The sequence below is a fragment of the Photinus pyralis genome, unplaced genomic scaffold, assembly GCF_008802855.1.
Source record: "Photinus pyralis isolate 1611_PpyrPB1 unplaced genomic scaffold, Ppyr1.3 Ppyr1.4_LG5, whole genome shotgun sequence".
NCBI classification, from domain to species: Eukaryota; Metazoa; Arthropoda; class Insecta; order Coleoptera; family Lampyridae; genus Photinus; species Photinus pyralis.
The window spans coordinates 34,690,320-34,704,508 of record NW_022170596.1 but is presented as its reverse complement, the minus strand read 5'-3'; the positions used below and the strand labels follow the sequence as shown (position 1 = coordinate 34,704,508).

The following is a 14,189-nucleotide window of genomic DNA, read 5'->3' as shown; positions in this document are numbered from 1 at the left end:
TTTTCCAGTTCGACGGGCGACCCTCGGCGAATTTTTCTTCGGAGGTGCGATTTTGGGGGGTGACAGCGGGGGGGTGAAGACGAATTTTCCCGGGGTAGCGGGGCATCGTAAAAATCGCGGCTTCGGAATTCGAGGCTCGTGTAAAAATTTCTTGAAAATCGTCAAAGCCGATTTTAAATTATTTTCGAAAACGTCGAATTTGAGTTGTTATCTTCTTTTAATTATAACAATGCCTAGAAACGTACACATACACTGGGCTCTATAATTACATATACATATATATAAAAATGAATTTTTAGCATTTGAGGTACCTACCTTTCGTTGAATCTCGATCGCTTAGCTTAGACGTAGATCTTATTCGCGCAACCCGTTTATCGTCCACGACGTAAGGGTGAGATTTTGACGACGGCGACGGCGGCGGCGCCGGCGCCGCCGCAGCCGGCGCCGTCGGCGCGCGTCGTCGGTCGTCGCCAAAATGAGAATCTCGGTAACGAAAAGTCGTAGGAAGGCGTGCGAGGTATCGTCGGAAAGGTCTCGGCGGCGCGGTTAGGATGGGCCGTGTTAAGTTTGGGCGCCGGCGGCGCCGACGCCGGCGCGCGTCGTCGGGCGTCGCCGAAATGAGAATTTCGGTAACGAAAAGTCGCAGGAAGGCGTGCGAGGTATCGTCGGAAAGGTCTCGGCGGCGCGGTTAGGATGGGTCGTGTTAAGTTTCGGCGCCGGCGGCGCCGACGCCGGCGCGCGTCGTCGGGCGTCGCCGAAATGAGAATCTCGGTAACGAAAAGTCGCAGGAAGGCGTACGAGGTATCGTCGGAAAGCTCTCGGCGGCGCGGTTAGGATGGGCCGCGTTAACTTTCCAACTAACTGCAATCTAACCTAACTGCGCGCGTCGACCTAACCTAACCGAGCATTTCGACCTAACCTAACGTGTCTATCTAACCTAACCTAACTGCGCGCGTCGACCTAACCTAACTTAACCGCGATCTAACCTAACTGAGCATTTCGATCTAACCTAACACGTCGATCTAACCTAACCTAACCGCGCACGTCGACCTAACCTAACCTAACCTAACCTAACTACACATCGCGACCTTAGCTAACGCGTCTATCTAACCTAACCCAATTGCAATCTGACCTAATTGTGGGGGAAGGGGGGGGGAGGGGGAGGGGGAGGGGGTTGATTATTTGTGTAAAACCACCTTCGATTTCCCGATAAATAAGAAATATACGCGATTTTTTACAAATATCGACGTTCGAGTGCCCAAAAAAGTCACTCGGGGACCGCGTATTCTCGCCAAACTTTACCTCTCACCTAATCTCGTAGTGTAAAGTCGATTTCGGCAAAAAAAAAAAAAATTTAATTTTTCGTCAAAATTTTTTCGAAAATCGCCGTTTTCATATCGATTACGATTTAACGCACTTGCGATCCTATCGTGGGGACTCCGGGGCAAAATTATAGAAGGTCGCATCCAAAGTGATCGTTTAGTATCGAAAAGTCCCCGGAATTCCACCGGCAAGTGCCCGTTTTGCGCCCATTTTCGTGAGCAATTTCATTTTTTTTTCCACGACCTCTCCCGGAGACGCCTTCGATTTTTTGGGGGAGGTGAAGGTGTCGTAGAATAGCCTCGTCCTTCCTCTTTCGATCGCCGCCTTAACCTCTCGAATGCCTCGAATATTGACGAAATTACGAATTTTTTTGTAAAGGGGCGCAAAATTCGAAAAACAAAAAGCGCCCTCTAGCGTCGAAACCGTAAATCTTTTATTAGAATTTTTTCTCGTTTTTGCAATCTCCGCGTCAAAACGCATAAGATGACGTCGAAAAAACGACGATTTTTGACAATTTTTTTTTTCGATTTTTTCGAAGGAAGGGGATAGTATGGAAATTTTTTCGTTTTTTAATTTTTGGGATAACTTTCGAAGTAGGACTCGTATTTCGACGAAACCTTTTGTAACGTGTCCTTTGAGGTAAAATGCAACGTCCGACGTGTCGATCGCTCGATTCGGGGACGTTTTTGAATTTTCGAGTTGCCCCCTCGGGAATATCGATTACGCGATAAATTTTTGGAAAATTTCTATTCGAAAGGTCGTCTCCGTACGTGGGCACTCCGGAACTCGATATTTTACGTCGGTCGGGGCCGTCGACGCGTCTCCGAGTTTCGTTTGGCACATCGAGACACGAAAAAAAACACGTCTTTCGGTCTCGGCGGCTGCGCCGCCTCGCCTCGCTTCTTTGTTCGATTCCGGAACGCACACCGATCGATACGGAAGAGACGCGGACGTAGAAAACCGCATCGTTTTGGTCCTCGGAGTTTCCGAATAACCTTTAAAATACGAAATTTACCGAAGAGAAGAGGGTGGGGTGGGGGGGGAGGGGGGGAAGTGTCGGACGTAAAGTCGGAGAATACCGATACGAGATCGACTTAAAAAACCGCATCGTTCTAACCCTCGCGGTTTTCGAACAGAGTACGTTTAAAGGTTTTTAGGGGGGAGGGGGGGATGGGAGGTTAACGGAGTGGTGCCGGGGTACGTAACGGACTTCGAAGAGAATACTCCGATCGAAGACTTGCCAAAAACTTACCTCCTCCGAACGAAAATTGACACTTCGCTCGGCTTCGGCGGCTGCGCCGCCTCGCCTCGCGGCTTTTCGCGATTCGCCGTCGATTCCCGAACGCACTCCGATCGATACGGGAGATCGACGTGGACGACCGTCTCGTTTTAAGAGTCGGCGTTCCCTAATAACCTTTAAAATTTGAAATTTACCGACGATATGGAGGGGGGGAGGGGGGAAATGTCGGACGTAAGGTCGGACGATGCCGATACGAGATCGACGCAACAAACCGCGTCGTTCTAACCCTCGCGGTTCCCGAACAAACGTCGAAAAGGCGAAGTGGTACGTTTGAAGGTCCGGGGGGGGTCGACGGAGGGGCGGCCGGGGTGCGAAAGGCGCGTCGAAGAAAAGACTCGATCGACTTTCCCAAAATTCGCCCTCTCCTATGCCGTTCGACCGTCGTAAATATTTTTTATCGACGATCATTCCGAATCTCGCGATCGGGTCCGAGTGTCGTTCGAAAATTCCTCCCTCCCGAACCCACCGGGAGAATTGGTCGTATGACGCGTCGTAATCCGTCCGACGTTCGGGTCCGCATTTGAGCGATCGTAAGTGTTTCTTAGGTCGTCTCGTTTCCGCGGCGCGAGGGATAAAGCGGAGCGACGTCGATAAGGGCAAACTTCGCGCCCCCCTCCCCCCCAAACGGCCCATAGTTTTTGAATGGGACCCCGTACGTCTCACGCGGGACGGTCGGGACTATCGATCGATCGCGTTTCGAGGGGGGGAAGTAGGGCTACTTTTCGAGCAATTTCGCTCTCTTTTCGCTCCCGTTTTCTCGTGCGCGTCCTCCCCCGCGGGGGGGTGTCGCGACTTTCGCGATCGAGTACCTCGAAAGCCTCGACCCTCCTACCCCCCCTATCCGCGAGCTCGATTTTTCCAGTTCGACGGGCGACCCTCGGCGAATTTTTCTTCGGAGGTGCGATTTTGGGGGGTGACAGCGGGGGGGTGAAGACGAATTTTCCCGGGGTAGCGGGGCATCGTAAAAATCGCGGTTTCGGAATTCGAGGCTCGTGTAAAAATTTCGTGAAAAAAGCTTGGGCCAATTTTAAATTATTTTCGAAAAGGTCGAATTTGAGTTGTTTCCTTATTGTAATTATAACTAGATCGGATTGGAGCTCGCGTCGCTCGCTCCTACCGATCACGGCGTTTTGTTATCACACGCCGTTTTTTGTGGTTTTCCGTTTGTAAATTTTTTTTTTAACTCGATCGTTGTGCGATTTTGTAGTTTGGGTTGTTTTTAATTGACGTCGGAATTTTTTAAAATGCGAAAAAGAAAGGAAAAGGATTTTGATTCGGCTCAAAAAAGCACCAATATATTGATTTTTTTTTAAATCAAACTCGGCGTATGTGTTTGTAAAAATGCTACGCATTTTAAGACTTCGCTAGAGTGAGTATATTTTGCAGAGATATCGCCAAAAAGGAGGATACGTTTTTTGGAACATCACCTATACAAAGTAAATTTTTTAAAATTTCGATTCAACTTGTAAAATCCAGATCCGCACATAATTGTACATAAGATTATTTAATTTTGATAACACTTTTTGGTTTTGAGGAGACATCCGCTCGGCTCCGGCGGCTTTGCCGCCTCGCCTCACTCTGATTCGTAACGGTGCATAGCTCGGCTTCGCCTCGCACTGTTCAGTGCTCAACAAAGATAATTTCTCAGTTTCAATTTTGGTGCGGTAAGAAAATGCCGAAACTAATGTCAGCGAATCAGTATTTTGTTATAGAACTACGTTTTCGCAAGGATCTCCGTTTTTTTATTAAGTTTAGATGAATGACGGGAAAGGTGGGCGCGTGTAGGGCCGTAAGTAAGCGTCGTTTGCCGCCGCGAACGGGGAAAGCCGGGTCTACGGGAGAGCCCTCGTGAAGCTCAACTCGCCTTCGGCTCGCTCGACATTGAGGGAGGAAAAATGCGAGCCGTTTTCGTCGCGAGAACGGCGAGCTCGAGTTATGCCGAGTCGAGAATCTTTGTTTGAATTTGTAAAAAAGTTAAAAAAAAATTCCTAAATCTACAAATAACCTAATGCCCCAAGCTAAGGGAGGGCCAAAGTGATGCCGAACTCGCCTTCGGCTCGCTCGGCATTGGTATACGAGGCGCGTGTGTTAAGAATCGAAGTCTTCGGTTACTTTACTTAGTTGGGGAAGGGTTATTAAGAATTTTTATTTCTAATAAAGTTAAAAAAAATATCTTAAACTTACAAATAACCTAATGTGCAAAGCTGCTTGGTGTCACATTTTGTTTAGCTTCATTTATAATTGTTGTTTGAATTTGTATTACGAAAAAAGTTTAAAAAAATTTCTTCAACATACAAATAACCTAATGTCCAACGCAGATTGATGTCACATTCGATTTAGCTTCATTTATAATTTTTGTTTGAATTTGTCTTTCAAAAAAGTTAAACAAAATTTTTAAAAATCTTCAAATAACCTAACGTCCCAAGCTGTTTGATGCCACACCTTTCATTTTCAGTTTTTTAAAGAAGTCTATATAAAATATGTAGGTATAAAAAACCTCGCATTGTTCAGTGTTCAACAACGACAATTTCTCAGTTTCAGTTTTGGCGTGGTAAGAACATGCTACTAAGCAGACTGATTTGATAATTTTTTTGAATTTGTGAGTAATATTTTTGTTTTTTTTTTGTGGAAACAACACCTATACAAAGTGATTTTTCTACTCAGCCTGTTTGTACACTCGGGGTTGTTTTAGCCTCCTGTAGAACAGGTTCATCCTCATCGGGAGAAGTTTCTTTACGATTTCTCCACGTACAGAGTCTACATGCTATAATAGAAATCCATGAAAATAATTGGATCATTTTGAGTGGTCGTGAGGAGTTTGTGTAGTATTCCTTATTTTATTTGTTGTTTATGAATGTATTAGGCATGGAAATATGATGATTTTTAAAATTGTTCACGATATCTAACACAATCCTTATAATATGTACAGGAAAGCATAAAAATTTTAAGACAAAGAAGTTTTTACAATTTTGTTGGAACCTATAGTGTTTCGTAGGTAGTAATTCACGTGCCTTTCCATAGGAGATTCTTTACAAATGGACTTCATCCTCAAGCAAGTATTGGATAACTTAAGGTGCTGTATATTACAGTATCGTGTCCTTCAATGGTAATAAGTATATTTGAAGTACGAGCTTTTATACCTTTTTATAATGATATCGTAGTTCGCTGTTTGGACCAAGTGGTAATAGGTGGTCGCTTTAATACTAGTAGACTATGTGGACATGTAGAAATAAAAGTGGAAGGTAACGAACTAAAACTAATCCTTCGCTACCTTCCTAAGCATGAATATTTCATGTGACGAAATGCTTTCGTTTCCGCTAGAATCTTGGACATACTTTTTGCTCTAACCGGAATATAAACTGATGAATAACCTCCTATAGGACTTCTTCTTGAAGAACACGGATAATTTGTTACATCAATAATAAATTTTCATACCATTTCTATCGTAAATGTCTTTATGCTACGTAGCAACATGCACATCGGCATGAATTTTTGGTCGACATCAAGTCGATTACTCGAAATTGTGCAAATGTAGGTTTGTTTACGATGACATTTTCATAACAACGATAAAACACGTTAAATTTCCTTAAAAATGGTGTTTTTTACATAAAATAGTAATGTCCCAGATTTTTTGACAGTTCCCGTGACAGTTGTATAGATGGCGCCATTTGAAAAAAATACATCTTCTGTATCGGCGCATGCCCAATATAACCGTTCAAATAATACCACATTTCAACCGCGTAGGTTCATTTGAACGTTGCGGCGGTTCCTATTTTCTTAGGAAGTAGTGCTTTTTTGCGCAACTTCCATTGGGGAGTATTCCCTGACGTGTACCACGGCGTACTGCGTTGAGGGGTGTACACGTAGTGTATAATACTTCCCTAACAACAACATAGTTCCCTTTCAGCTCATTTTTCGGATAGGGTGTTTTGTTTAGGTCATTTCCGCTGATAGTTCCGCTTTCTCCGCTCGTTCGAGGAAAGATAGTGTTTGGATGTTAGTTAGTTGGCTTAGGTTAGGGGGCTAATAAACCAATAAACCGAATGCTCCATTCTAAAAAACAGTTTTCATCAATCTGACAATAGAATCACATTTATACATACCTAGTCTAAGAATTTTAGCATTACGGGGGAACTCAGAGCCGCCCCCTTCAACTTCTTCGGTGGCCCCATACCGATGTCGAACTGAAGGTAACCTGAAATCCTATTAACAAAAGATTTTTTAATTTCATTTTTGCTAGGAATTTGTCACTTTACAAGATAAATTAAACGATAAAAGAGGGTAAAATGATCCCACGAAGATCCCAATTCCACGAGGTGGAAGAATGTCTTCGAAATCTAAAAAAATACGTGCGCCATAACTTGATCGTTTACCATAATTCACTTACCAATAAAATAAACAATTAAAAACAATATAAATGGACCGATGAACGTAAATGAAAAATTTACTAAACTTCACCCAAGACGAAACGTGATCGCAATGGAACCTGGAAATAACGTGGCGCCACCGTCGTAGAATGAACTACCTTCGCGACGGGGATCTAAATATCGACGTGACTCCCTAATTTTTATTAAATATAACCTCTCGGCACGGGATTAATGCGATTTCGATTTTCTTCGGAGAGGTCAATTTAAATAGAGTACTAATTATGCTAAATTTTTCCCATTGTAAGTATATAACTATGAATTATAGTTTAAAAATTATAAAAGAAAATTGGCACAGACGAACTAACGTATTTTTTACAAAAAAATTTCCAGAACCTTTATTTTTCAATCGATTCGGACGGTGAAAGGTGCATCTGATAGCTAATAATTCGAGCTAAATATTCCCCATTGAACGTACCCGTCTGGCAAGTCTCTTAAAAAAATTATTACAGAGTATATAGTTCAATGATTTATATAAAACATGACAGTACTATGAAGTTAGGTTATAAAAAATTACTGATATTCAGTTTTTATTTGTAAATTTTTTTAAGTTTGAAGCAAATTTGATCAAAATGGCGGATAGCCGGTTACTTTCTGTGGTGCTATACAGTGCGAACAGTGCTTTACTATGCCGCTTCAATAAATAATGACGTTAGTAAATTATTTGCCGCAACAGGCGCGGGGCACCAATACTAATTTATAACCTTAAACTTCAAAACAAATTAAACATTTGACATATGATTATATTTAACCTAAATAAAGATTTAATCACCTTGTAAGTTTCCAAATGATGTGAAATTATACGAATAGGAAAATTGCTACAACAATTGAAACAATTTTATTTCTTTTACAAATCGTTAATATTGAAGTAATTGGATAAATCACATGTTATAAACAACTGTTCGAAGATCTCGTCACCATAATTAAGACAGGGGGTTCACTCTTTTCTTTGTTTTCGAAGCCGACATGTAAGTGCCGTTGCATAATGCTTCAAACGGTAGCTTCTATACCTGCTCGTAATTCGGCAATGGTGTGTAAACGGTTTCGAATACGTTGACATCTAGTAAATTTGCATGCAATATTTTAGGACTTTGCAAGTCCAGACGATGAGTTCTTGTAACACGGTTACTTTAAAGGATAGAAGTACAATTTTCTCCAGGCAATAGTGTCACACGTTCCGTATGAGATATCCGTTAGTGGGACAAATTATCGCAGTTGCTTTTTTCGACTTTGTTCAAGACGAGCAAGAATATCTTTTACAAACGCCTTATTAGCAATCGCTAAGCGGCCAGGTGACTTCCCAGAAGCAAGACTTCCTGTATGTGAAACCGTTCAAGTAAACGACGAGCATTTCAGCGTATATTGTTGTAATCCTCGTCACGGTTGACATCCGTTTATCGAAACTCCTGTATACACAAACGTATCGAGTACTCTCAAACTTCACTTTCATCTTTAGTTCCATTACGGAAACAGAACTGCAAACGCATCTTATTCTCTTCTAAGAAGTAAAAGGCTTGTCGAAGTAAACCTATTGCCTATTACACGCCACAACTAAAAAAACGTTTGTTTGTAATTTACAAGTAATTTACCCACCTTGTAAATATTCGAAAGAAACTGGTAAAGAAACTGGTAGTCTTGAAAAAAGTCGTGTTGAAAGAAACGATAGTAATAAGAATCAGAAATTATAGTTTGTGAAATTATAGGTTATATTTTGTATTGGCTAAATATAGAAAGTACCGCAATCCATTTGGCTCGTGTGTTAAAGAGAGAAATCATAATTTTTGCCCAAAAAAAATTCTAGTAACTTTAATGTTGGGGATTGTATCACCTGTTTAGAGATGGGATTATATTTATATAAAACATGACAGTACTATGAAGTTAGGCTATAAAAAATTACTGATATTCAGTTTTTATTTTTAAATTTTTTTAAGTTGGCAGCAAATTTTCACCAAAATGGCGGATGATTGTGTTACTTTCTATATCTAGTGACTTTAGTATATAGGTGCACATACACGATACCTGGTTGCGGCAAATAATTACTATTGTCATATTTTATAAGAGCGGTGCAGCATATATTGATCTCTCAGTATGCGCACGTGTGTAAATATACGAGATATCGCGTTTTAAGTGTTTTCAATGGTGTCAAATTACAAATCGTTATATTTCCTTTATTTATAGTCCGAACTCGATAAATATTCAGTATTCAGAGGTTGGAGAAATTGAGGCACCCGTTTCCATCCTTTCGGCACTTCTATCTCCATTCCGAAATTCTGACCATCCCATCGGTTAGATTACATCGAGAGCTTTCCAAAGATACCTATAAAGACCCATCTACGACGCACCGTTCACGAGATATCGCGTTTTAAGTGTTTTCGGTGGTGTCAAATTACAAATTGCTATATCTCCGTTATTTACCGACCGATCTCGCTGAAATTTGGTATCGAGAGGTTTGGGGACCAGGGCCATTCGATTCCGTCATTTCCGAGCTGGTATCTTAGTTTCCAAATTTCGACCCTCCCATCGGTTAGATTAGGTCGAGAACTTTCTAAAGACACCCAGGAACCCCTATCTACGACGTTCCGTTTTCGAGATATCGCGATTTAAGTTTTTAATAAAAAATCCAAAAAACGGTTATTGCGTAGATCGTCTAGAAATGTCGCGAAACGCGTGATTCCGAAGTATCGAGGTCGCAGGTCGAAAGACGACAGAGATGCGTCGATATCTCGAAAAGGGGAGGGGATAGGAAAAAATTGAAAATCCCATTTCGAGCCCCCGGCCGGACGCAGCTACGGTTTAAATTTGGTCCAGATCGGCCGGTAAATAAGGGAGATATTAAGAGATGCGCGGCCCTTTAAAACGCATCCATGCGCGTGGACTTAGAAAAAAAAGGCACACCCCCGCCCCCCGAGCGACACGGGCCCCCCCCTTCGGCCACAGGCTGACGCCCGACGCCTACTGAAGACGCGGTCGAAATTTTTCCCGGTTTATACGTACAACTTCGGAGATCGATCGCGTACGAGTAGATACGAGATTGTATATATATAAATTGAGTATATATATATACTCGTTTGTGACAAAATTTTTTTTATCGACGTTTCGCGACCCGTTTGTTGTCGATGAGGGAAGGACACAATTTGGACTGTTGGCGACGGCGGCGTCGGGTGACGTCAACAGGCGTCGCCAAAATGCGAATCTCGGTAACGGAAAGTCGTACGAAGGCGTGTTAGGTATCGTTGGAAAGGTCTCGGCGGCGCGATTACGATAGAATAGGTTGAGCGCGTCTTCCCATCATATTTGACTTGGATGGTTCGGCCCATAGTTTTTGAATGGGACCCCGTACGTCTCACGCGGGACGGTCGGGACTATCGATCGATCGCGTTTCGAGGGGGGGAAGTAGGGCTACTTTTCGAGCAATTTCCCTCTCTTTCCGCTCCCGTTTTCTCGTGCGCGTCCTCCCCCGCGGGGGGGTGTCGCGACTTTCGCGATCGAGTACCTCGAAAGCCTCGACCCTCCTACCCCCCCTATCCGCGAGCTCGATTTTTCCAGTTCGACGGGCGACCCTCGGCGAATTTTTCTTCGGAGGTGCGATTTTGGGGGGTGACAGCGGGGGGGTGAAGGGAGATTTTGCGGAGGTAGCGGGGCATCGTAAAAATCGCGCATTCGGAATTCGAGGCTCGTGTAAAAATTTCGCGAAATTCTACTCGGCCGATTTAAAATTATTTTCGAAAAGGTCGAATTTGAGTTGTTTCCTTATTGTAATTATAACAATGCCTAGAAACGTACACATACACTGGGCTCTATAATTACATATACATATATATAAAAATGAATTTTTAGCATTTGAGGTACCTACCTTTCGTTGAACCTCGATCGCTTAGCTTAGACGTAGATCTTATTCGCGCAACCCGTTTATCGTCCACGACGTAAGGGTGAGATTTCGACGACGGCGACGCCGGCGGCGCCGGCGCCGCCGCAGCCGGCGCCGTCGGCGCGCGTCGTCGGTCGTCGCCAAAATGAGAATCTCGGTAACGAAAAGTCGTAGAAAGGCGTGCGAGGTATCGTCGGAAAGGTCTCGGCGGCGCGGTTAGGATGGGCCGTGTTAAGTTTGGGCGCCGGCGGCGCCGACGCCGGCGCGCGTCGTTGGGCGTCGCCGAAATGAGAATCTCGGTAACGAAAAGTCGTAGAAAGGCGTGCGAGGTATCGTCGGAAAGGTCTCGGCGGCGCGGTTAGGATGGGTCGTGTTAAGTTTGGGCGCCGGCGGCGCCGACGCCGGCGCGCGTCGTTGGGCGTCGCCGAAATCAGAATCTCGGTAACGAAAAGTCGTAGGAAGGCGTGCGAGGTATCGTTGGAAAGGTCTCGGCGGCGCGGTTAGGATGGGCCGTGTTAAGTTTCGGCGCCGGCGCGCGTCGTCGGGCGTCGCCGAAATGAGAATCTCGGTAACGAAAAGTCGTAGGAAGGCGTGCGAGGTATCGTCGGAAAGATCTCGGCGGCGCGGTTAGGATGGGTCGTGTTAAGTTTCGGCGCCGACGACGCCGACGCCGGCGCGCGTCGTCGGGCGTCGCCGAAATGAGAATCTCGGTAACGAAAAGTCGCAGGAAGGCGTACGAGGTATCGTCGGAAAGCTCTCGGCGGCGCGATTAGGATGGGCCGCGTTAACTTTCCAACTAACTGCAATCTAACCTAACTGCGCGCGTCGACCTAACCTAACCGAGCATTTCGACCTAACCTAACGTGTCTATCTAACCTAACCTAACTGCGCGCGTCGACCTAACCTAACTTAACCGCGATCTAACCTAACTGAGCATTTCGATCTAACCTAACACGTCGATCTAACCTAACCTAACCGCGCACGTCGACCTAACCTAACCTAACCTAACCTAACTACACATCGCGACCTTAGCTAACGCGTCTATCTAACCTAACCCAATTGCAATCTGACCTAATTGTGGGGGAAGGGGGGGGGAGGGGGAGGGGGAGGGGGTTGATTATTTGTGTAAAACCACCTTCGATTTCCCGATAAATAAGAAATATACGCGATTTTTTACAAATATCGACGTTCGAGTGCCCAAAAAAGTCACTCGGGGACCGCGTATTCTCGCCAAACTTTACCTCTCACCTAATCTCGTAGTGTAAAGTCGATTTCGGCAAAAAAAAAAAAAATTTAATTTTTCGTCAAAATTTTTTCGAAAATCGCCGTTTTCATATCGATTACGATTTAACGCACTTGCGATCCTATCGTGGGGACTCCGGGGCAAATTTATAGAAGGTCGCATCCAAAGTGATCGTTTAGTATCGAAAAGTCCCCGGAATTCCACCGGCAAGTGCCCGTTTTGCGCCCATTTTCGTGAGCAATTTCATTTTTTTTTCCACGACCTCTCCCGGAGACGCCTTCGATTTTTTGGGGGAGGTGAAGGTGTAGTAAAATAGCCTCGTCCTTCCTCTTTCGATCGCCGCCTTAACCTCTCGAATACCTCGAATATTGACGAAATTACGAATTTTTTTGTAAAGGGGCGCAAAATTCGAAAAACAAAAAGCGCCCTCTAGCGTCGAAACCGTAAATCTTTTATTAGAATTTTTTCTCGTTTTTGCAATCTCCGCGTCAAAACGCATAAGATGACGTCGAAAAAACGACGATTTTTGACAATTTTTTTTTTCAATTTTTTCGAAGGAAGGGGTATGGAAATTTTTTCGTTTTTTAATTTTTGGGATAACTTTCGAAGTAGGACTCGTATTTCGACGAAACCTTTTGTAACGTGTCCTTTGAGGTAAAATGCAACGTCCGACGTGTCGATCGCTCGATTCGGGGACGTTTTTGAATTTTCGAGTTGCCCCCTCGGGAATATCGATTACGCGATAAAGTTTTGGAAAATTTCTATTCGAAAGGTCGTCTCCGTACGTGGGCACTCCGGAACTCGATATTTTACGTCGGTCGGGGCCGTCGACGCGTCTCCGAGTTTCGTTTGGCACATCGAGACACGAAAAAAAACACGTCTTTCGGTCTCGGCGGCTGCGCCGCCTCGCCTCGCTTCTTTGTTCGATTCCGGAACGCACACCGATCGATACGGAAGAGACGCGGACGTAGAAAACCGCATCGTTTTGGTCCTCGGAGTTTCCGAATAACCTTTAAAATACGAAATTTACCGAAGAGAAGAGGGTGGGGTGGGGGGGGAGGGGGGGAAGTGTCGGACGTAAAGTCGGAGAATACCGATACGAGATCGACTTAAAAAACCGCATCGTTCTAACCCTCGCGGTTTTCGAACAGAGTACGTTTAAAGGTTTTTAGGGGGGAGGGGGGGATGGGAGGTTAACGGAGTGGTGCCGGGGTACGTAACGGACTTCGAAGAGAATACTCCGATCGAAGACTTGCCAAAAACTTACCTCCTCCGAACGAAAATTGACACTTCGCTCGGCTTCGGCGGCTGCGCCGCCTCGCCTCGCGGCTTTTCGCGATTCGCCGTCGATTCCCGAACGCACTCCGATCGATACGGGAGATCGACGTGGACGACCGTCTCGTTTTAAGAGTCGGCGTTCCCTAATAACCTTTAAAATTTGAAATTTACCGACGATATGGAGGGGGGGAGGGGGGAAATGTCGGACGTAAGGTCGGACGATGCCGATACGAGATCGACTCAACTAACCGCGTCGTTCTAACCCTCGCGGTTCCCGAACAAACGTCGAAAAGGCGAAGTGGTACGTTTGAAGGTCCGGGGGGGGTCGACGGAGGGGCGGTCGGGGTGCGAAAGGCGCGTCGAAGAAAAGACTCGATCGACTTTCCCAAAATTTGCCCTCTCCTATGCCGTTCGACCGTCGTAAATATTTTTTATCGACGATCATTCCGAATCTCGCGATCGGGTCCGAGTGTCGTTCGAAAATTCCTCCCTCCCGAACCCACCGGGAGAATTGGTCGTATGACGCGTCATAATCCGTCCGACGTTCGGGTCCGCATTTGAGCGATCGTAAGTGTTTCTTAGGTCGTCTCGTTTCCGCGGCGCGAGGGATAAAGCGGAGCGACGTCGATAAGGGCAAACTTCGCGCCCCCCTCCCCCCCAAACGGCCCATAGTTTTTGAATGGGACCCCGTACGTCTCACGCGGGACGGTCGGGACTATCGATCGATCGCGTTTCGAGGGGGGGAAGTAGGGC

At 45.1% G+C, this 14,189-nt stretch overlaps 1 long non-coding RNA gene across 1 annotated transcript; it reads right to left on the bottom strand.

Moving 5' to 3' along the window:
• Positions 1 to 6,636: 6,636 nt before the first annotated feature.
• Positions 6,637 to 7,401, bottom strand: LOC116170174. Its single transcript, XR_004145180.1, has 4 exons — positions 7,011 to 7,401; positions 6,880 to 6,960; positions 6,727 to 6,826; positions 6,637 to 6,676 (listed from the first exon to the last, which is right to left on the bottom strand). It is a non-coding gene; the product is annotated as an uncharacterized LOC116170174 (long non-coding RNA).
• Positions 7,402 to 14,189: the final 6,788 nt, after the last annotated feature.